The sequence below is a fragment of the Plecotus auritus genome, assembly GCF_963455305.1.
Source record: "Plecotus auritus genome assembly, chromosome: 1".
Classification (NCBI taxonomy): domain Eukaryota; kingdom Metazoa; phylum Chordata; class Mammalia; order Chiroptera; family Vespertilionidae; genus Plecotus; species Plecotus auritus.
Window position 1 is genome coordinate 170277759 of NC_137770.1, and position 23212 is coordinate 170300970.

Genomic DNA, 23212 nt, shown 5'->3' on the forward strand with positions numbered 1-23212 from the left:
CTAGCCATATTCTAACGCTCAGTGGTCCCCTACATCCGTCATCAGAGCCGGCACGTCCTGTACAGCTCTACGCCTCTGCTCTGCTCTTCTGCAGTCCTTACATCACCAAGAGGTAAGACTTAAACTCTAGTAATGGTGCAAACAGACTCTTGTCCCCAAGGGTTATTTAGTGACAAGACTCCCATTTAGGAGGGCAATTCCCCTCCCTTCCCCATGCCCACTGCAGCCGAATCCTGAGGGCACTTTAGTGAAACTGCTAAGTTGGAAAGCAACAGCTTAGTTTAGCCACAGTCCCTATGTCATCACAGTTTGCCCATAGCTTTGGCTAAGGCTGTGGAATGGTTGATGTGGCTAAAAATAGATCTGGTCACATTAGAGGCACATGTTGTAAGTGAATGAGTTCAAGCCATAGGTAACTGGGCACATGTGACCTGATGCACACATAAATGACACAAGAGGCCAGACGCTGAGATGCCCTCTCTGGATGTGAGAAGCCTTGCAGAGCCATTGCTTGGGAGCTTCTGAGGCACCAAGGCTGTGTAGGAGAGGGGCAGGTCAGCGAGAATGAACCTGCCCGGAGATGACAGAAAAGAGAACAGCTGACCCTTGAACAACATGGGTTTAAACTTCACTGGTCCACTTATGCATGGATTTTCTCCCATAAATACTGCAAATGTATTTTCTCTTCCTTTTGATTTTCTTAATAACATTTTCTTTTCTCTATTTATTGCAAGACCACAGAGTATAACACATATAAACATACAAAATATGTGTTAATCGACTATTTATATTATTGGTAAGGCTGCCAGTGGGCTATTAGGTTTAGTTAAGATTTGGGGAGTCAAAAGTTATACATGAATCTTTGACTGCACTTCTAACCCCCACACTGTACAAGGGTCAACTGTATGTAATTCTAAACCACCATCAGATAGGAGATTTGTGAAACCAGGCAGCTAAAACTCAAAGGAAAAAAAAAAAAGAAAAGAAACAGAAGAGCAAAACTCAAAGGCAAAGAGGTACAAATCCCAAAGAGAGATTTCCAAAGAATACTTTTAAAAATGGTAAGATAGGTTTTAAATGGACATTAATTACAATTCTCCCCCACCCACGCTTCTCCCTGGAAAGCTGCAAGCCTGTGCGTGTGGAGCCTGGAGACAGTATCCAAGCCCACCTAGGAACCAAGGAAAGGAAGTCTGCCAGGGCCAGACAGTCTGATAAGGCCAGCAGGGCAAAGGGGTGAAGGGGGAATGAGTGAGTCATCTTGATAAAAGGGCAGAGGCAGTCAGTCAACTTGCCCTCTGGGCAGAAGCCCAGGCTGTAAGCAGGCAGGCAGCACCATCAAAGTAAAACCATGTCCAGAAAGCAAAACACCCACTGACCCAGACAATAGTTCTCTCTAAGCAATGACAGACCAAGGCCCATCTAGCCAACACCTCAATCACTGGACACAAATGTGGAAGTCCAATTCAATAAATTCAAAGTAAAAAGTAAGAGCAACTTTAGAAACTGTATAAAGTCCATGTAGCAGGCCTGAGACTGTTTTCGCCCTTGGCTGGCATCAGGAAACTCAGACTCAGGGAGGGTTCCCACCACTCCCTGGTAAGAAAGGGTTGCTGCACCTGGACTCTGTGCAACGTGGTTTATGATGAACACCTGCTTTCCTTCTGAGCTAGGAATTCTAGTACTTGCTAGGTAGAGGATGCCTCTGTGACCAGCCCCAATAAAAACCCAGGGCTCTGGGTCTCTAATGAGTGTGCCTGGTAGATAGCACTTCATATGTGCTGTCACAACTTGTTGCTGGAGGAATTAAGTGTGTCCTATGTGACTCCACTGGGAGAGGACTCTGGAAGCTTGGGAATGGTCACTCCAGACTTTACTGCATTAGCCTTCCCCCTTGCTGATTTTGCTTTATATCCTCTTGCCCTAACAAATTATATCCGTAAGACTATAGTTATCCCTGCATCTCCAGTATCCATGAGAGGATTCGTTACAAGACCCGCTGTGGCTACCAAAATCCACAGATGCTCAAGTCCCTTATTAAAATGACGTAGCATTTGCATAGAACCTATGCACACCCTTCAGTGTACTTTAAATCAGCGGTCACAACCTTTTCAGACCTCACAGATCACCCATGGTCACCAGTTGGCAACCGCTGCTTTAAACTATCTCTAGATAACTTATAAGGCCTAATGCAATGTAAATAGTTGTTGTACTGTATTGTTTAGGGATCAACTTTCTGGAATTTTTTTTCTGAATATTTTTTATCTGAAGTTGGTTAAATCCGAGGATGCATAACCAGTAGATATGGAGGGCAGGCTGTGAGCCCTTCTAGTAAATAGCCAAATCTGGGGAGGCGGGGGGAGAAGGGCGTGCGCAAAGGGGTGTTGGTGGTGAACTCTGACATAGAAACTAAGAAAATAAATCTCAAATTCCAGATGGAGCTAGTGATGAAATCAACCTGCTTTGAGACAGGCACCCCTGGGGAGCAGCTGAAGGGAGGCGGGGTGACTTCTGAATGTACATCCTCTGCTAGGCTGCAGCAAGAAGGGTGCTGGCTGGTGAACCTCCTACTTTTGTTTTGGCTCCTGTGTTCTGACAGTCCCCCTGGAATGACACAAGTGACTTTCACTTTGTTCCTTTACCTCTAACCTAGATCATCCTAGCTAGGCCAGACATTAGTTCCTCAGCTTCCCAGCTGCCTGGTCCCAGCCCACTTCCCCTCCAGCAGGCATCACTCAGGCGTTTTTGCTCCTCAAGGTATTGGGGAATAGGGGGAATTCAAGCTCATTTGGCTCAAGATGAAGCCAACACTGAAGGAAACAGAGGGGGGGGGGGGGGGCGCGAGGGCAGAGTCCTTTTATTTAGAAACATTATGATTTCACTTAGAAAATATGAAAATCAAACTATATATGGTTCCATACATGGATTGTCAAATAAAATAAAAACTGCCGTGGTGAGAATCCCATCAGGCAGCAGATGTCAGAAGGTTGGATAAGAGGAGTACACCTGGAACAGGCCAGCTCCAGGAACAAGCAAGAGAGGTGACATCGCACCATTTTTCTAGAAAGACACTTTCAAAGTTATCTTCATCCTGTTTGATTGTGATCGACACAGGACATTTTTTTGTTGTTGTTGCAGATGAGCCATAATGCTATCCTTATGGTTCCTGGTTTTAAAGGTGTAAGCAGAACCAAACCTGGAGAGGAAGCACCCTCAAATATTCAAGTAAACCAAGAGACGTTATAGAAACAATAAAATTCAACCAGGAAAAACCATGGCTGAAAAACACTTCAGCCTAAATGCTGACTTTCCACTCCTATCCGAAGTCCTCTGATAAACTGCCCCCACCTCCCCACGAGAAGACTGGGCCATTCAGTCACTACCTGGCTTCACCGGGGGTCTGAATGAGCACACTACAGACAACACACATAGATAGACATTGGCCAAAAAAACAACTATTAATTCAAGGTGACCTTCAAGAGAGCCAAGTGCACATGTCAGATGACCATGTGAAACATTTGTTAATATTCCCCTCTCACCCAGAAGAGGTGAAAGCAGGGGCCAAACCTAACAGAGAGGAGGCGGCAGGTTTTCTTTCCCCGTTTCTGCAAAACTTCCCGGGGCCGCACGCACAGTGGAAGAAGCTGCTCTCATGGAACTCAGCTCAATGTTTCTCCCTACCTCAAATCACTGGAGCACTTTCTACAGTTTTGGACTCTCCAAAATGTCTAAACTGGTATTTCTGGTCTAGTGAGAAAGCAACACTTGCATGCTCTAAATATTATCCCTGGAAGGTTTTTAAATTGTTTGTAAACCTTTTCTACTTTAGCTTTTCTTTCCTTGGTTTAGGAAAATACAAAGGAAATCTTATGTAGTTATTCCAAGACACTGAGAAAAAGGACATCCCAGTTTCAACCCAAAGTGGATATGGTTGGTCTGAATGAATAAAATACAGGAGAAAAAGAGATTTTTTTTTGGGGGGGGGGTGGAGGAAGGGAGGTGAAGGGAGGTACAAGAAGGTATTGGGGATAAATGGTGATGATGTAAGGAGATTTGAATTGGGGTGATGGTCACACAATACAATATGCAGATGATGTATTACAGAATTGTACACCTGAAACCTATATAATTTTATTAACCAATGTCACTCCAATAAATTCAATAAAAAATAAAAAAAAGAGAAAATTTAACTCTCCATCATTTTACGATGAAGCGCTGTTGTGCAGGCCACAATTTACTGCATAGCAATAAACTACCATAACAGCATAACTCAAAGTGATTTCAAGTTAGAGCAGCATTTTCATTCCACCCACCTGCAGAGAGGAGCCCAAGCTAATGCTTAAGTTCCTTGCAATCATTTCTTGCAGTCATATCTTAGGGACACAACGTTGGCAATACCCTGAGGCAACTTCATCCTTGCAAACCCCAGTGCCAGCCCACAGTGAGCACTCAATGCACAGTTGCTGAATGAATCAGTGATGAATGAAGCATATCTAGCTCACTGCCTGCTACACATTAGATGCTTAATAAAATATCCATAGGACTATGGGGTCCAACGTTGGGATTGGTATTCCTCTCCTACTGTGTGTCTAAATGGCCTATCACAGGATGTACTCAGGACGCAAGCAATCTGTCTCTTCCTCCCACTCAATCCATGTCAGCCCTGACAGCTGTGTGACTCTTGTCTTAGATTGGCTCAAACAACTGAGGCAGCCTTAAGCATGGCTAGGCAGCCACAGGCCACTTAGAGGCCATCTCATTTCTGAAATTTTAATACAGTTTTGTTTCTCCCCAAGAGCTGGGAGGACTTATAGAGGCAACAGTCTCTACATACCCTCAACTAACAAAAAGAACATAAGCCTTTAAAAAGAAAAAAAGCCAGCCCTGGCCAGCATTGCTCAGTGATTAGATCATCGGCTGGTGCACTGAAGGGTCACAGGTTGACTTCCAGGTCAAGGGCACTACCTGGATTGCAGGTTCAATTCCCAGGCTGCCTGGCAACCAATAGATGTCTCTCTCTCACACAGATATTTCTCTCTCTCTTTTTCTCTCTCTCTTCCCCCACCCCTTCTGCTCTCTGAAAATCAATGGAAAAAATATTCGCAGGTAAAGATTAACACAACAAGAACAAGAAAAAAGAAAAAAAGCTAAATGAAACAAAAATAAGGTTCCTGTACTGAGGACCTACTGTGGGGCTGAGCACATAGTTGTATGTTCCAAGACTATTTCTGATCAATCCAACAACCCTGTTAAAGAAGACATCATCCTCATTTTGCAAAAGAAGAAAGAGAATTGGAGAGGTGGGGTCACTCGCCCAAGGTCACTCAGCTTGAGGCTGTGCAGCCAGGTTCCAAGAACCTGGCTCCAGAACTTGTCTTCTTATAACCTAGTTAGGAATACAACGAATGCTACCTGATTTGTCGAGACAACCAAATTTCAATAGACAATAATAATAAAATGCTACCTTATAGAAATGTCATGGAACTGATTTTTTGGTGTCCTTTTCCCCGCTTTACTTAGTAACTATGATAGACTCGGTGATAATAACAATAAAAATTCCTCCTAAATAACCACATGTCAGTTCCTCCATAAACTAAAGTCCTAACTAATACACCTTTGCAGTGCTTATGAAACTGGCATCATGTTCCATTTTATAGATGAGGAAACTGGGCCTTGAAGAGGTTAAATAACATTTCCAAAGTCCCATGGCTGGTAACACATAAGCAGACTTCAGTTCAATCAAATCATAGTCCTATCCACAGCAAAAATGACCTGACAAATAAGAACACCTATACAGACAAATGACAGTTTCCATGTAAGCATTAAAGACTCAAAAGAGCCCCTCAACACCCGTGGCTCTACGATAGGGGTTCCCAATGTGAGTCCTGGACCAGCAGCATCACCACCACCTGGGAACTTGTTAGAAATGCACATTCTTGCCCTGCAGGCATGGCTCAGTGGTTGAGTGTGGTGAGTGTCCATGGAGCCTTTGGGGGAGGCATTGTCACAGCAAACTGAGAGTCTGGACCTGAAGCCAGGGCTGCTTGCATCCAGAGCCCTCCCATGCTGGCTGTTCCTGACCCCAAAAAGCATGGCTGGATCTAAGGGAACAGTCTGAGGCACTTCCGAGTTGGGAAAGGGCTGGACTCTGGAGCCTATCTGCTGCCTGTGAAACAGGAAACACTCCTTAACCTCTGTGGGCTGTCTTATCTGTAAAAATGAAGTGATAGCTACTGGGAGGATTAAATGAGTTAATACATGTTAAATACCCAGAAAGGTGTTCGATGTATCACAACAGCTGGTTATTTTTACTCTAAGCAGTCCCCTTCCTCCTGCGAGAATCTGAGGCCTAACACTGGATCCAGGTACAGCCTCATAAAATAATTTATTTTATTTTGTTTTTGAGCTTACACCTTTCTGGTCCCAAGACATGTTCTCTTTCTGGTTTCCACTTTCAGGTTTTCCCTTCTATGACCTTCCACTTTTACAAACAGGCTTGGATCTCTCTTCATTTAAAGAAGAAAGAAAAAAGGAGTGGAGGGAAGCACAAACATCCTTAGCCACCTGAAACTGGCCTCGCTTTCTGACCAAAGTCCTTCGATTCCTGAGTGCCACATGGTGTGGAGCACAAGTTCCAGAACCAGACTTCCTAGGCTTAACCACTTACTATGTGACCTTGAGCAAATGATGCAGCCTCTCTATATACTAGTAGAGTTTCCTGATCCCATCTCACAGGTTTGTTGTAAGGATTAAAGTGCTCAGACCAGTGCTGGGCACATGGAAGGTGCACAATGCTTGTTAGTTGATGCTCTCCTCACTACATCGGGAGCTCCACTCTCTCCTGAGTCAAGCAATTCACACACTCTAGCAACATGGTTCCTCCACCACCACCGTTGGATGAGATCACTGGTACTTATCAATGATCTTCTGATTGCTAAAGCCAATGCCTGTTTTTGGCTCCACCTTGTGCAGCCTGCACACTGCCAACTAGGGCTTCTTTTCTGAAAAGCTCTTCAGTGTCTTATCTCTATTTCTTATCTCTGTCTATTCATTTGAAATATATTAAGTGACTTTTCTTAATCTTCTCAGCCTCTAAACAAAGGTATCTTTTAAGTTTCTGCATTCAATATTCTTTTCATCTGTCTCTACATGTTTTCCTTCTGGAATCCTCCTCATAATTCCAACTGTGCTGAAACCAGCATCTTCTGTCCTAAGCTACAGTCATCATCTCGGTCCTGAAACCAGTTCTTCTTGACCTTCATTAATGGTACCACTTTTCTGAGGGGCATAGTCTGACTGAAAAAAACACGTTTCCTTTAACTTCACCCTTACTGTCCAAAGAAACTCTATTCATTATTCAAGGCCCATTTCAAATGCTACACGCTCCAATGAAGCTTTCCCCCCAATGAATGTATTCTTTCCTCTTTTTGATACCTCAGAGCTAGATTTTTATTGCTCTTATTATGCTACTTTATACCAAAGTAAACTGTGCCATTTGGATCTTTGTGTAACAACCTCTGCTCTTAGGTTTAAAATCCTGCAAGGGCAGAAATTGATTTGGTCTTTGTAGCCCCTAATATGTATCACATGCCTTGCTCATGATGGTTGTCTAATAAATAACTACTGCTGCAGAGTAGTAACCTGAGCCTGTACTCTTCTTCAGCCATACCAGGCTTCTCCTTCCCTGCTAGTTCGTGGCTCCAGGCCCCTGCCTAAGTGACTCCCACCACCAGGAGCTACCTGGGGGACTCCAACTCATCCTTCATAAGCCAACGCAGGCTATCTCTGCTTTAGTGAAACCTCTTAACTTCTGGGAGAGGTGGTCACTTCCTCTTGTGCTTCCACTGATTTACAGATATAGCAGATCTTTCATACAGACTTCAAATACTGAAAGAAAATAAATAACAGAGCGTGAAGCTGGTGTGAGCCACCAAAGGCCACTCAGTTATGTAATAATGGTGGCCCAACCCCCCAGGATGGTAACACAAAAGCTATTTTATGAAAAATCTCACATATCTGCCCTGGCCGGTTTTCTCAGTAGTTAAAGCATTGGCCCACGGACCAAAGGGTCACAGATTCGATTCCTGGTTAAGGGCAAGTGCCTCGGTTGCAGGTTTAATCCCTGGCCCAGTCAGTGCGAGCAGGACGCAACCAACTGATGTGTCTCTTTCACGTCAATGTTTCTCTCCCTCCTCCCTCCCTTCACTCTCTCTAGAAAGTCAATGGAAAAAATATCCTCTGGAGAAGATTAAAAAAAATCTCACACATCTCAGCAAAGAGGTCACTAACCAACCAGTATGTAGGAGAAATTCCAGGTATTAAAGAAGATGGAAAAGTTTACCAACACCAACTTTTGATGATGAACTCAAGATATTACCTGGAAACATTTCTAAAACAGCTGCTGCATCATCCACTTCAGAGCCTGAAGTTGCTGTTGCCACTAACACCAATGTAGTGTGGTTCTGGCACAACCCTACCTGCAGCCCACCAGAATTTCCAGTAAATATAAATGTCATATACATATAGATAGTACAATATATACATATGTCTTTTTTTACATATACTTTTAAAATATATTTTTATTGATTTCAGAGAGGAAGGGAGAGGGAGAGAAATAGAAACATCATCTCCTGCATGCCCTCTACTGGGGACCAAGCCCCACAACTCAGGCATGTGCCCTGACCAGGAATCAACCCAACTGTGCCTGGTTCATAGGTTGATGCTCAAACTCTGAGCCATGCCGGCCGGGCTACATATACTTTTTAATGTCCCATTTTCCTTACCATAAGTATATCCTATATGTCATAAGTGTTTAAAAGCCTTACCTTAAGGTATTTAAACCACCAAAACTTTCATCTGTACCATGTAACATCCCAGATGTGACAGGTAGGCAGCCTGTGCCTTTATTACAGTTGGTTGTTCATATTTATATTTCTTTCTCTGAACAGTGAGCTCCTCAGGAGCAGCAATCACATTATACCTTTCACACAGTCCAGTGTCTAGCACATGGGAGACACTTAATATTCATGAAAAGAATGCATGAATAATAGACCTATTTTTTTAAAAAATGTGTAAATTACTTTAGGAGTAAGTACTTAAGGAATCATGGCTGGTTTTATTGCTCAAAACTCTTAACAAATTTTACATACCCTTCAAATTATTTTTTTTGAAGAAAATATTACTTATTTTTTTATTTATTAGTTTTATCATTTTTTAATTAGAGATGACACACATTATCATATTAGTTTCAGGTGTACACTCCATGATTAGAATTTAATGATCATCCCAATAAATCACCACCAATCTGACAACATAAATAATTATTAGAAGATTATTGACTATATTCCCTATGCTGTACTTTACATCTCTATGACTATTCTGTAACAACCAATTTTTCTTCTTAATCCCTTCACTTTCTTCACACATTTCCCCAACTCCTCCCTCATCTGGCAACTGTCCAAATGTTCTCTGTATCTATGAGCCTGTTTCTATTCTGCTTGTCTGTTTATTTTGTTTTTTTGATTCAATTATTTTTTTTAATAAATCTTTCTTGTTCAGATTATTACAATTGTTCCTCTTTCTTCCCCCCATAGCTCCCCTCCACCCGGTTCCCACCCCACCTTCTGCCCTTACCCCTCACCCACACTGTCTTCATCCATAGGTGTATAATTTTTGTCCAGTCTCTTCCCGCACCCCCCACACTCCTTTCCCCCCGAGAATTGTCAGTCCACTCCCTTTCTATGCCCCTGATTCTATTATATTCACCAGTTTATTCTGTTCATCAGACTTTTTATTTTTAGATTCACTTGTTGATAGATATGTATTTGTTGTTCATAATTTTTATCTTTACCTTTTTCTTCTTCCTCGTCTTAAAGAATACCTTTCAGCATTTCATATAATACTGGTTTGGCGGTGATGAACTCTTTAGCTTTTCCTTATCTGTGAAGCTCTTTATCTGCCCTTCAATTCTCAATGATAGCTTTGCTGGGTAGAGTAATCTTGGTTGCAGGTTCTTGCTATTCATCACTTTGAATATTTCTTGCCACTCCCGTCAGGCCTACATAGTTTCTGTTGAGAAATCAGCTGACAATCATAAGGGTGCTCCCTTGTAGGTAACTAACTGTTTTTCTCTTGCTGCGTTTAATATTCTCTTTTTGTTTTTTGCTCTTGGCATTTTAATTATGATGTGTCTTGGTGTGGTCCTCTTTGGATTCCTTTTGTTTGGGGTTCTCTGCGCTTCCTGGACTTGTAAGTCTAGTTCTTTCACCAGATGGGAGAAGTTTTCTGTCATTATTTCTTCAAATAGGTTTTCAGTATATTGTGCTCTCTCTTCTTCTGGCACCCCCATAATTCTGATGTTGGTACGCTTGAAGTTGTCCCAGAGGCTCCTTACACTATCTTCAACTTTTTGGATTCTTTTTGCTTTTTGCTTTTCCGGTTGGGTGTTTTTTGCTTCTTTGTATTTCAAATCTTTGACTTGATTCTTGCGATCTTCTAGTCTGCTGTTGGATCTCTGTATATTATTTTTTATTTCAGTCAGGGTATGCTTAATTTCTAGTTGGTCCTTTTTCATATCCTTGAGGGTCTCGCTAAATTTATTGGCCTTTTCTAGAAAATTCTTGAAAAACCTTATAACCGTGGTTTTGAACTCTATATCCAGTCGTTTGCTTTCCTCCATTTCTTTCATTTGTGATCTGTTTCTTTGTCTCCGCATTGGCTTTGTGTGCTAGGTGTCCTATAGGGCCCAGTGGCTCAGCCTCCCCAGTTACCTGAGGTGGACACTCTTGGTGCATCCCTTTGTGGGCTGTGTGCACAGTCTTGTTGTAGTTAAGCCTTGATTGTTGTTGGTATCACTGGGGGGAATTGACCTCCAGGCCAGTTGGCTGTGAGGATCAGCTGTGTCTACGATGGGAGAACTTCTGTGCTAGAGACACCCTTATGAGACAAGACTTGCTTTAGTGGGGCTTTGGTGCTCACTGAGTCTGCCCCCTGAGTGTGTCCCTTATGGATCTGAGGAGTTGTAATCTGGATGGTCCCACTCTGACCCCTGGGTACACTGGCTCTTGAATCTCCAAGGAGGTGCTAATTTAGCCTCTGCCTGAGGCCACCCAGCAGGAGCTACGGAGAGATCTGCAGATTCCCCTTCTTTGTTTGGGTTTTGGGGGTGCCCATATGAGGCCCAGCTGAGAAGCAATGCAAGCTGCTGCAGAGCCTTGGGCCATCTTTTGGATGTTCTGGGTCTCACTGACTCAGCTGCAATTTGTTAGGTAAGTTTAAAATTCAAAGGACCAGACCATTCATATGCAAAAGCCTCTGCGCTCAGCTTGGATGGGGCTGTCTCAGGGCGGAGCTATCAGCAATGGCTTCGTGGGGCGGGATCTCAGGGCGGAGCAAACAGCAATGGATTCCCGTCAGCCCTGCCCTAAGAGGCCCTTGGTTCTCAGTGTCCCGTAGTAATCGCTGCAAGCACCTCTGAGAGAAAGCCGCCCTCAAGTTTCGTCCACTGCCAGACAGTTCAGTTTCTCCCCGTATGAGTCTGGGTCCCCAGAGTCTCACTCGGAACTGGAGTTCAGAGCAGTCGGGAGCTTTTATCTCCCTCCCAATTGAGAAAGCCAGCCGCGTACTCAGTTGCCAGCCCTCTCCGCGCACGTGCCTTCTTACCTCTGGTTCCGCAGCTCCTATAAGTCTCAATGTGCTTTTCTCTTTGCTTCTAGTTGTAGAATTTCCACTCAGCCAGCCTTCCTGTGGTTCTGGATGATGTCCGTTTTGTCTTTTAGTTGTAGTTTTGAAATTGTTGGGCGAGGCAGCAGTTTAGGTGTTTACCTATGCCGCCATCTTGGTTTCTTTTTTCCCTTCAAGTTATTTTAGATTTACGAAAAATCATATTATTAGTTTGAAAGGAAAGAAAAAAAGTTAATAACCGAAGTCTTTAGTCAATTATAAAGTGGAAAAAAAAAATGGTACAAAAGTCTCTGTTATTTTGGTGAGCAGATTAACCCATTTTTGGCCCAGTTGGTTGAGATGCCAGGCAAAGGGGAAACCGGAGCAACTACTGAGCAGTATGACCACCCCTGTGTCTTCAAAACCAGACTAATGCTTAGTTCCCTCCAGCATGAGAACATGTCCCAAACCTTTTATCAAAGGGGCTGTGGGCAAGGCCAGAGGCATGTTGACCCTGTGTCTATGTCCCTCTCGGAGGGCACATGTGTGAACCAGGTCAAGGAGTAGCCACAGACACATAAGTTTACTCCCTCCAACACCGCTTCTTCTCTCTCACACTGAGGAAACTGAGGCACCTTTGTTTTTCAACTACTGCAATGTCAGAGATGGGCAAAAGCATTTATTATTCATGTTTATTAGTTACAGATCATCAAAACCATCGACTTTTCGAGCAGGAAGATACCTAGAGATCATTCAGTGTGGTGGCTTTCCAAACTTTTGTAGCCAGAAAATCCTCTTCATAGGAATGCAAACAGAAAACAACATATAAAACAGAGATCAGGGAAGGGGAGTTTGGAAACCACCAAGGAAATTCATGGAATCCCTAAAGTCCATTAGTGCACAGTATAAAAACCTCCGATCTATTCACATCCACTAGGATGGCTATTATAAAAAAATAGGAAATAAGTGTTAGCAAGGATGTGGAAAAATCAAAACCTTTGTGCACTGCTGATAGAAATGTAAAATGGTGCAGCCACTATGGAATGCAGTATAGCAATTCCTCAAAAAATTAAAAATAATTACCATACGATTCATCAATCCCACTTCTGGGTAGTATATACCCAAAAGAATGAAAAGTAAGGCCCCTCTAATAGGTATTTGTACACCCATGTTCATAGCAGCATTATTCACAACACCCAAAAGGTAGAAGCAACCCAAGTGTCCATCAATGATGAATGGCTAAATAAAATGTGGTATATACATGCAATAAAATATCATTTCATTAAAAATATTCCAATGGAATAATTATACCCTAAAAAAGGAAGAAAGAGCCCAGTTGGCAGCACTGACCCATGCACCAAGAGGTTCGATTCCCGGTCAGGGCACATACCCAGGTTGTGGGCTCAATTCTCATTGGGGGTGTGCAGGAAGCAGCCAATCAATGATTCTCTTTCATCATTGATGTTTCTATCCCTGTTCTCCCTTCCTTTCTCTCTAAAATCAATAAAAAATATTTTTTTTTAAAAAGTAAGAAAAAATATAAAGTTTCAGGATACAAATCAATATACAAAAATGCTGTATTTCTAATACACTAATAACAAACTAGCAGAAAGAGAAACTAAGAAAAAAATTCTATTTATAACTGCATCAAAAAGGATAAAATGCCACCCTAGCCAGTTTGGCTCAGTGGATAGAATGTCGGCCTTCAGACTGAAGGGTCGCAGGTTCGATTCTGGTCAAGGGCATGTACCTTGGTTGCAGGCACATCCCCAGTAGGGGGTGTGCAGGAGGCAGCTGATGGATGTTTCTCTCTCATCGATGTTTCTAACTCTCTATTCCTCTCCCTTCCTCTCTGTAAAAAAATCAATAAATATATTTTTTTAAATAAAAAATAAAATGCCTAGGAATAAACTTAACCAAGGAGGTAAAAGACCTGTACACTATAAAACATTTTATAAGAAAACTATAAGACACTGATGAGAGAAATGGAAGAAGACACAAATAAGTGGAAAGATATTTTCATGGACTGAAAGAGTTAATACTGTTAAAATATCCATACTACCCAAAGTAATCTACAGGTTCAAGCAATCCCTATAAAAATTCCAATGGAATTTTTTACAGAAATAGAACAAACAATGCTAAAATTTGGATAGAAGCATGAAAGACCTCAAAGAGCCAAAGCAGCCCTGACTGGTTTGGCTCAGTGGATAGAGCGTCGGCCTGTGGACTGGGGGGTCCCGGGTGGTCCCGGGTTCGATTCCAGTCAAGGGCATGTACCTTGGTTGCGGGCACATCCCCAGTAGGGGGTGTGCAGGAGGCAGCTGATCGATGTCTCTCTCTCATCGATGTTTCTAACTCTCTATCCCTCTCCCTTCCTCTCTGTAAAAAATCAATAAAATATATTTAAAAAAAAAAAAAGAGCCAAAGCAATCTTGAGAAAGAACAAAGCTGGAGACATCATGTGCCCTGATTTCAAACTATATTACAAAACTATAGTAATCAAAACAGTATGCTACTGGCAGAAAAACAGAGACAAAGGTCAATGGAACAGATATAGAGCCCCAAAATAAACCCAAATATATATGGTCAATTAATTTATGATAAAGCAGCCAAGAATATACAATGGGGAAAGAACAGTCTCTTCAACAAATGGTGTCCAGGAAACTAGGCAGTCATGTACAAAAGAATGCAACTAGACCACTATATTACACTGTACACAAAAATTAACTCAAAATGGATAAAAAATTTGAATGTAAGACCTGAAGTCACTAAACTCCTAGAAAAAAACAGGAGACAAGCTCCTTGACATAGATCTTAGTGATGACTTTTTGGATTTGACACCAAAAGCAAAGGCAACAAAAACTAAAATAAACAAGTGGGACTGTATCAAACTAAAACACTTCTGTACAGCCAAGGAAACCATCAACAAAATGAAAAGGTAACATACTGAATGAGAGAAAATATTTGCAAATCATATATCTGATAAGAGGTTAATATCCAAGACATAAAAAGCACTCATACAACTCAACAGCAAGAATAAGTAAATAAATCAATCTAATTTAAAAATGGGCAGAGGAACTAAATAGTTATTTTTCCAAGTAAGACATACAGGTGGCTAAGAGGTACAAGAAAAGATGCTCAATATCTCTCACCATTAGGGAAATGCAAATCCAAACCACAATGAGATAGCACCTCACACCTGTTAAAATGGCTATTGTCAAAGAGTCAAAAAACAAGTGTCGAAGAGGATGTGGAGAAAAGAGAATCCTTAATCACTGGTGAAAGGAATGCAGATTGGTGCAGCTACCATGAAAAATAGTATGACAGTTTCTCAAAAAATTAAAAATAGAACTACTATATGATCCAGCAATTCCACTTAAAAAAATGAGAGCACTAACTCACAAAGATACATGTATCTCTATGTTCATTGCAGAACTATTTACAATAGCCAAGATACGGAAGCTATGGAAGCAACCTCAGTGTCCATTGATGGCTGAATGGATAAATGAAATGTGGTGTATGTGTATGTGCGCACACACACACACACACACAGAGAGAGAGAGAGAGAGAGAGAGACAGAGAGACAGAGAGACAGAGAGAGAGACAGAGAGAGAGAAATATTATTCAGACATAAAAGAGGAGTAAATCTTGCCATTGTAACACTGATGGACCTTGACGGCTTCATTTATACTAAGTGAAATAAGTCAGATAAAGAAAGACAAATACCATATGATCTCACTTATATGTGGAATCTAAAAACAAACAACTGAGCTCATGGATACAGAGAACAGATTGGTGGATGCCAGAGACAAGGGAGTGGGCAACGAAGAGGGTTAAAAAGTACAAATTCCCAGCTATATAGTTAATAATACTATATTGTATATTTGAAAGTTGCTAAGAGTGGATTTTAAAAGATTTCATCACAAGAAAAAAATTATAACTATGTATGGTGACAGATATTAACTAGACTTATTATGGTGATCACTTCTCAATATATACAAATATGGAATCATTATGTTGAACATCTGTAACTATATTGGCAATTATATCTAAATTTTTAAAAAGGAAATTATTGATACATGCTACAACACAGATGAACTGTGAATATATTATATTAGGTAAACAGGTAAGTCAGAAAATACTGTATGATTCCACTTATGTGAAGTACCCAGAATAGACAAATCCATAGAGACAAAGGGTGAAGCAGTTTTGCCAGGGACTGGGGAGAGGAGAGATAGGGAGTTGTTTAATGGGTATGGAGTTTTGGTTTTGCAAAATGAAGAGGGTTCTGGAGATGGATGATCATGATGCCTTTCCAAGAACGTGCATGTACTTAAATGCCACTGAACTGTATATTTTTAAATGGTTACATGATAAATTTTATATTATGTATGTATTTTTTTACCACAATCAAAAAACAAAGACTGTTGATCTGATTTAACACAATACCTTCATTTTACTAAGGAAAAAAAAACATACACTAAAGCAGAAAAATTATTAACCTAAGATCACATGCAGGCACTAGTGTGCCACCTAAATGTAATTCTATAAAAGGTAGCTCTGTCTAGATTGCTTACTCCATCAAACTCTTCAAAGGCTCCCTGTGATCACAGAATAAAACTTAAGTTCCTACACTGGCATGCAAGGCCCTCCAGGATGAGGATCCACCTCCTCTCCAGATACAGTATTCACTGTTGCCTGGCACTCTACCACCACAAGGCCTGTAGCTCCTTGCATCTGCTACACCTCTCACCTCCAGGCCTTTGCACTGTCCACACCTTCTCCCCAACTTCACTTCATTAAATATGCCTGAGTATCACCCCTATATACTAATGTTCCTTACTCCAAAATCCTGTCAGCCCCAGGCTATGTGTGCCTCATGCACCTATAATACCCTCACACAACCTTACCACTGCACCCATCATAATGTGTATGATCACTTGCTTAAGTGCCATCTCCCCTAATCTTTTACTGCAGGCTCCTGACTAAATGTCATTCATCTTGGTCTGCTGAGTACCTAGACCATACCTGAAGGTGATGGGCCCTCAGAAAATGGTGACAACAAATGTATCTGGCAGAAAAGCCAAGGTGAGACTAGATCTTTTGACGGTCCAGGGCTGTTTTCATTAGGGTAACTGAGGGCCTCCCCTCACAATGTGAACATAATTATTTTCTTGAGGGTTCTTACTTAGGAATGAATTTCATGTGCCTTGGATGCAAGGATTCCGTACTCATTCCTGAATTATGCAACAGTACCACCCAATTTATTCCAACTTTCTGAGAATGAGATGGCAGTGGAAGAGAGGACCACAAAAAGTAACAGGACTCTTTTCCTGGTCCCATAAACATCTGTTATTTTTACAATAAGTAAGGAAGACTCTTGCTGGCACTTTGAGTGACCATAATTTAATCAATCCATTGAGAACTCTTGTTCTCTATGACAGTGATCTACACACTGTAAGACCTTGAGGACAAGCAATCCTGCAATGGAAACAATTTTATTTGAAGGTTATGTCCTCAGCTCCATGACTTCTCTAGCCTTGGTGGAAGACAGGCTTAGCCAGAGAGAAATATTTTTAGACAAGGGTGCTTCAGAGCTATAAAAATAGGCCCAGTGAATAGCACACTTGTCAAAGCCAGAGTACTCTAGCCACAGGGCCAAGTAAACATGCCCAGCAGAAGCAAACATATCACCAGATTGGAAGCATTTTCTCTGAAGCATAGCTTGAATGGTGAATTTAAAAAATATATATATATTTATTGATTTCAGAGAGTAAGGGAGAGGGAGAGAAAGACAGAAACATCAATGATGTCAGAAAATCATTGATTGGCTGCCTCTTGCATGTCCCACACTGGGAATGGAGCCTGCAACCCAGGCATGTACTGATTGGGAATCAAACCATGACCTCCTGGGTCATAGGTCAACACTCAACCACTGAGCCATGTGGGCCAGGCTGAATGGTGAATTTGTAAGAACTATGTCCACTGTTCAGTGAGGTGTCCCATAGGCCCTAGCACTATAGGAGGGCTGCGTTTTATCAACATCACATTCTCTCGGAAAAATCGCAAACCTGCACAAACTATCTGCCACAGAGGAGTTCCGACTGCCTCCTGATCCCCAGAATAAGTGCATGTAATCAGTGCCTCCCACGCTAACTGTGCCCAAGGATCTCGTGCCTTGCCAACAAGGCCTGGCTTTGGGTTCTCATGATTTGATCTAGGGAGAGAAGCCACAAATCAGTTACATCTCTCAGAGCTGGCAATTCTGGGTTTATAATTATCCGTGTCTGTGTAATACCATGAACTCTGCCATCATCACGAGTTGTCTTCACCAACTTGAACAATCAGAAAAAGGCTTCTGTTGAGGCTTTCAACCACCACTTACCACTAGAGTCAGCTAGCTTATTCTTAGAACAGTTGAATTCATTGGCTGGCCTATTTATAAAAACTTAGATTTTTCTATTTCACAAAGTATTTTTAAAAAGCCAAGATAATGTGCCCTGACTGACCGGGACTGGGGAATCTGCAACTCAGGAACAGGTCCTTGACCAGGAATCGAATCTATGACCCTTCAGTGCACAGGCCGATGCTCCAACCACTGAGCCAAACTGGCCCAGGCTAAATACATACTTTTTCAAAAATTTCAATAAGCATTTGGGTTTGGTAATGTAGAGAAAATAACTTCTCTTCCAGGACTCCCACAAATTCTGGAAAAAAGAAATAACAGGACATGTTGATGGCATCAATCAAGTCTTAGTTATATTTAAGAATATCTGAAAGATGCTGCCATGATGGACACTTTCTAGGTAGAGAAGACAGCTATGAATACAAACTGCTCTCTAGGAAGATTAATATGCAATGTATGTTAGGATGAGTGGAGTTTTAGTGAAAGGACTAATTAAGAGGCTCCCACAAGAATCCAGGTAACAATGCCTGGTCCAGGAATCACAAAGGAAAGCACAGGGGAGAACCTCCTCATGGAGGAGAGACTCACAATCTTTTTCAGTGTGAGTTATAGGTCAATGCTCAACCCTATCTGACCATGACCCTATCTTCAGAGTGCATGTGGCTGGAATAACAACAATGGTAATAATAAGAGGAGGAAACTCTCTGGAAAAGTTAAAGAGAACATGATGAATTGAGTTTTGGTAACTGATTTGGAGTCTACTGGCAGAAAGATGGGAAGCAGAGCATCCAAATGGAGATGATCTAACTTTGAGTCTAGCTGGTATCTGTTGATTCCAGATAGCCACAAAGGATCCCTTGTTCATAGAGGCCACATCAGAGAACAGAGGTGCAGGCACAGCTATGGTTATCTCAGACTCTGGGATCTCTAGCCAGCAGAACAGGAGTTGAGAGACCAGAGTCCCAGCCCCAGCTCTGCCTCTGACCCTTGACCCCAATATCATCTCTGCAGGAGTGATTATTATAATGGTCACATTACTTTGAATGGAATAAAGTGTTACATTTGTAGAATTTTTAAAGTGCCAGGCTCTGTTGTAAATGCTTTTATGAAGTCACTGTAATACCCAAAAATGTCTATATGGAGCACTAAGATTTTTTCTCAACAATCCACATAGTCTTAAAAATCTTTAGAATTGTTTGAGCTCCCCATATCTCCCTATCAAATATCTTCCAAGATAGTTAAAATAATCTAAAATCAGAGAAGTCAACAGCAGATTAGATCTGAGGGAGCTATATAAAAGCATTTATTGAACAATTACCATTGAACCCACTAGTATGACTCTAAGCACTTAGCTCATTTACCTGTCATAACATTGTGAAAGCAAGTATATGAATTCCCAGGTAAGGGATAGAGGTAGAGAGGGGTTAAATGACTTGCCTAAGGTGCCCACAGCCAGAAGAGGAAGGGCTGGGATCCACACTCCAGCAGGCACCTCACAGCCTGCTGTTTCAAGCACTGGACCACCACTCACCAGAAACTATCCCACCGCATCATTAGCATAACCCAGGGGAGACACAGAACAGAGAGCAGCAGCATTATCTTCCAGGAGAGCTGGGCAGTGAGGGGTGTGCCTAAGGCAGATAGGGGGAGAGGAGAGAAGGGGGAGGAAAGGTAATTAGAAACTCAAGCAGGGGACAAATAACAGTGAGGCTGTATCTACCACACTGCAGAGAATACCCCAAACCTGACGGAGGTGTCATTTCTGCTCTACAATGTCCAAAGGTATTCCATGGCATTCTTTTTATGCTGGTCAGCCCCCGCCCCCAAGTCCAAGAAGTAATATGCTGACAGAAGCTGGTTTACTGTCCCAATATGTCACAAAGAGCAGAGAACAACCCAATGAAGCAACAATACAGGAAGTGAGGGAAGAATGTCATGACAAACATATCCCATACCCTTGAGGAGGAAGTTAACACCTGGGAATAAAAATATTCCCTCCATAAGAACACTCAAAAGAAGAGATTGTGTCAGTCTCCTGTGATCCCAAAACCTCTCCCAGGCCACTGCACTTTCAAGCAAATTTCAACAGAGATGAACTCACTGCAAAACAGAATACAGAACAACTTTGATCCCTCTTCTATTTGGCGCCAGAAAATTCAGAGCTGGGGGAGAGAAGAGAACGGTGAACAAATTCAGTGGCTGGGAGAAGCTTTTGGGTCCACCTGAGTCCTCATCAAGCATCACAAATGTCAGGAAAATGTTCCTCTGTAGCTGCGATTGTTGCCCCCTCCCTTCTTTTGTTTAACAGCATAAGGAGCTCTCCAAGGAAGAAATGTGCACTTTTTGCTTTTTAAAAGGGACCAAAAACAAAAGCAAAGCAAAGTCTTGAGTGAGAAGAACCTAGATCCAACCCCTTCAAGATGCAAACTTTCTCACTTCCTCCAAGAAGTGTAGGGCACTAAAAGGAAGTTTGTACTGGAGCCTTGAGAAATCCAGCCTCAGAAATTCCATGCCCAGGGAACTCACTGACTCCTTACCAGTAACAATGAAAGCTACAAGCTCTCTGGGCTCCTTATATGAAAAAAGGCAATGTACAAGAAAACCTTATAAAGAACTCACTCTATAAACTGAAGAAAAGCACAGCTAGTACCTTTCTTCCCTTTTTCCTCCTTTAAAAAGCAAAAAACAACCTGATCCCCACTCAAGGGTCATTTGATGCTGTAAGCTTTGCCAGCCCAAGTATCCAGCTGAAGACAAATTGGCAATCAGAACCAAGTCAGAAGTGTATAATGGGCAAACAAAAATTACAAGTTAACCTGACTTAAATATTAACCTGCAGCCTAAGCAAATTTTTAAAATTTAAAACAAACAAAACAAATGACAGGCAAAGTAGACACCCTTGGAGAATTCATATGTACAAATGACCTGTGCACTGATCAATTTTAATTAAGCATAGACCTCACTTGTCTTAAATTGCTTAACTGTTCAAGAAATGTGTCAGGCTCCCACAAAATCTGTTTAATTTTTTCCATGCTACTCAGCATAAACTGGAATATAGCAAAAATGATAAATAAAAAAATATTATGGACACAGACAACAGTGTGGGGATTGCTGGAGGGAAGGGGGATGGGGGAGGTGGAGGAGATTATAGAAGGGATAAATGGTGAATGGAGACTTGACTTGGGGTGGTGAACACACAATACATTGTACAGATGATGTGTTATAGAATTGTGCACCTGAAATTTGTGTAATTTTGTTAACCAGTGTCACCCCAATAAATTCAATAAAAAGGAAACAAAAAAGATTGTAAACAGAACTACACCTTGATTAAAATTAAAGCTACTTCAGAAAGAGTTCAGGAGAGTGAAGCTAAATGTGATTTAATAGCTTACCTTAGATGCTAGTTTGTGCTTGTGTTTTTTGTTTGTTTTTTATTGATTTTAGAGAGGAAGGGAGAGGGAGAGACAGAAACATCGATGATGAGAGAGAATCATTCAGCGTCATCCCATGCACCCAAAGATTGCTGGTTGGATTCCTGGTCGGGGCACATATGTAAGGCAACTGATCAATGTTTTTCTCTCATACATTGGTCTCTCTCTCTTTCTCTCTTTCTCTCTCTCTCTCTCTCTCTCTCTCTCTCTCTCTCTTCCCCTCTCTCTAAGCATGTCCTCAGGTGAGAATTTAAAAAAAAAAAAAAGCTGTATGAGGATTAATAATACAATAGGAGAGGACAAAAAGTGCCTTCCCTCTTTTCAGAGGTCCCTGGACAACTGGCATTTGCTGTCAAGATTAAGTGAGATGCAACAGATTCACAACCAATATTCTCCATCTAAACATTATAGGCCTATCTTAGCAGCAACGATCTGAGATGGTATGAGGGGAGAAGGACAAAAGGACAAGCAATGAAGATAATCATAAAGGCAGCTAAGCCTTTGTGAGCTCTTACTAGGTGCCAGACACTGTGCTAAGAGCCTGACTTGTGCTAATTCATTCAATCCTCTAGATTCTCCTATGAGGCTAGTGCTAGTATTAGTCCTAGTTTAGAGATTAGTAGGCACAGAGGTTAAGTAACTTTCCCATGTTAAGACAGCCAACCTGAGGCAGAGCCAGCATATAGGCCATCCAATTCCCCATACTGAACTGGAGCCAATCTCTAGTCAAACACATCAACTACTTTTTTGTGGCACTTAATAAGCAGAACAGATTCAACCTCTACCAAAAGTTGTAGGTCAAGGAGCATGAAGAATGAAGCTTAGAACTGCAAGCCTGAAGGTGGAGTGCAAAATGGATCAGCTAAACTGCTGAAACCAACCAACTTACTGGCTGAGAGCAGCACAGAGATGTTCTGCAGGAAAGCGTGGTTCCCTCCACAGGATTAGAGTTTTCATCTAAAGTGACTGAGGCTCTTGTAAACCTTGTTCTGTAAGAATGGAACTACTTACCCTTATGACTGTCCACTATTTCAACTTTTGGAATGGCAGTCCATTGTATTTCCAACCTGTGGGATAAACAGCTCTCCCCCTCAACCCCCCTTAAATTTCAAAAGGCACTCACTCCCCTGGTCCAACTATTCAAGTCTGTGTTACCAGCAATGTCAACCTCCTCCCCGCTTTCTGAGATGGAAGCTCCAATACTATATCCATAATTTTAGGTGCCACCTCTGGGTGTTATGATTGTGCAGCATAACACCCTTTTCTGGACAATAATGGATACAGCATTCTAAGAGCTGAACAACCTGAAACAATGCTTTCTACTTAGTTTCTAATCCTCTTCCACTGATGTCTTCAAGTCACCATTAACAACAGTTTCTGGACCCGTTTTTTCCTATATTGGTACTAGAGGCCCGGTGCACAGGTGGGGTCCCTTGGTCTGGCCGGCAATCGGGGTGAATCGGGGGCCGTCGCCCAGTCCCCATTGGGGCTGATCAGGGCTGGCCAGCCGTGGGGAGGGAGTGGGGAGGGACTTTGGGAGGTTGGCTGGCCACAGGAGGTTAGCTGTGAGAGCGCACTGACCACTAGGGGGCAGCTCCTGCATTGAGCGTCTGCCCTCTGGTGGTCAGTGCGTCCCCATAGAGACAGGTAGAGGAGGTCAACCGGTGGTAATGGTCACTTAGGCTTTTATATATATAAATGGTAGGCTTAAGGC

At 42.0% G+C, this 23212-nt stretch overlaps 1 protein-coding gene across 1 annotated transcript in view; it reads right to left on the minus strand.

Annotated features, from left to right (window-relative positions):
• HADH (hydroxyacyl-CoA dehydrogenase) overlaps positions 1 to 23212 on the minus strand; it is a 49279-nt gene that overhangs the window by 24380 nt on the left and 1687 nt on the right. The window lies entirely within an intron of this gene.